Source organism: Sinocyclocheilus grahami, unplaced genomic scaffold (genome assembly GCF_001515645.1).
Source record: "Sinocyclocheilus grahami isolate Dianchi unplaced genomic scaffold, SAMN03320097.WGS_v1.1 scaffold5251.1, whole genome shotgun sequence".
Taxonomy (NCBI): Eukaryota; Metazoa; Chordata; class Actinopteri; order Cypriniformes; family Cyprinidae; genus Sinocyclocheilus; species Sinocyclocheilus grahami.
In genome coordinates, this window is record NW_015509994.1 from 11,568 (window position 1) to 13,328 (window position 1,761).

Sequence of the window (1,761 nt, forward strand, 5' to 3'; positions counted from 1 at the left end):
TTACAGTCTGCTTTCATTTCCCATCCCTCACAAAACTCATCATACTATCACTGTTTTGTTGTTGTTTTTATTCTTTTTTGGCAAGATTTTAAAAGTAGCCCAATTCGACTAAAAAACGCGGAACAGTCAACCCTGGACGCTTCCAACTATGAAGCACAGGTTGATCATCCATATAAAAAAAAGAAAAGAAAAAATATTTTTTTTAGATAACCGGAGACAGATCATTTGATTTAGTGTAGACAATAAAATACTTAAATCTGAAAAAGATTAAATTGAATTTACTGTAGGTTCCAAAAAAGTTTTCACAGTGTTGCTGTAGAAAGAACACTTTTTGGTTCCACCAAAAAACTTTCAGTGACTAGACATATTTCATTTTAATAATAATTTTAACATTTTAATAATCTAAAGAGTTTTTCGATTATAAAGACCTTTTGATTCCAACCTTTTGAAAGGTTTTATGGATGTTAATTTTTATAGAACTGTCAATGCCAATAATGAACCTTCATTTTTAAGAGTGTACTAGAGGTATTAGGCAAGACATCCATAATTACATTTTTGGCGGTTTGTGTTAGAAATAGTAAATAGATCAAGGCCTCGAATGTTTAAGGTAATCAGTTATTAATAAATAAAAAGTGACAGATGATACTACTTTGTTTCTTAGTGATGGAAAGCAGATCCTGGTTGCCAGTAATTTTGTGGCTCATTTTAAGAATTAAAAAAGTGTGAGCTCATTGCAGTTCAAAAACACAGAATATCAGAATTGCTTAATATTAAAGTAAAAAAATTACATATTGGATTAAGAATTTTTTTTTTTTTTTTACAAAGCGTTCTAAAATTACAGGGAAAAAATATCTGGTTTGCAATTTTGGGAATTTTTTTTTTAAACGTGGCTAAAAGATATATCTATATTTATTGGAAACACATTTAATTCAAGTAACAATAACAAATCTATTCTAAAAAATTTAATATTGGTGAAATACACTTCAATTAACAATATAAGCAGCAACACAAAATACAGTGCAATTGTTGTTTTCACAAACTGTGATGATTTGTTTCACAATCAGTAACACTGTAAACATCAATAAACTTCAAGTTTTTTAAAATACACATTTTAAATAATCCAATGTACACAATAGTACACACTGTTTCATGAGCTTATCTAAAGCAACGGCTGAGAAAATGATGTAAATTTGACATTTCTCTTCTGACAGTAATCAATTAAGAAAGTCAATAAATGTTATCTTGGATTATGACTTTTGCTGCTGGAGCAAATGAAAATATAAAAGTGAAATGTAAAAATGGTCCACTAATGATGTCAATGCAAAATATTTCACATAAAAATTCTAATCAGGACCTACAAAACACAAGCTGTTCGCATCTCGGAGATACGGAGATATCTGCGCGTGGAGATGATTCGTTCTTATTATAGCGTGCTCCTCTTTTACTTTCAGGACTGGACATCTCTCCTCTTTCAGAGTGAAGTCTCAGCTTCCCTCCATTTTCATCATCATAACTGCTCATCTGACCTAGAAAAAACAAAGCAGATAATAAGAAAGGAAAGAACTGACCCTGCTTTGTTTTCTTTGCGCACAAAAGTCAGATTTTTTCGTAAAATTACGGTCGAACCCCTGATGTCACATGGACTATTGTACCGTTTCTGTGTGTTGATCGTGGTAATATCATTGCTGTCTATGAAGGGTCAGAGAGCTCTCAGAATTAATCAAAAATAGCTTAATTTGTGTTCCGAAGATGAACGAAGGT

At 31.3% G+C, this 1,761-nt stretch overlaps 1 pseudogene; it reads right to left on the reverse strand.

Moving 5' to 3' along the window:
• Positions 1-1,526, reverse strand: part of LOC107577148 (H-2 class I histocompatibility antigen, K-D alpha chain-like) — a 4,701-nt pseudogene extending 3,175 nt beyond the window's left edge.
• Positions 1,527-1,761: the final 235 nt, after the last annotated feature.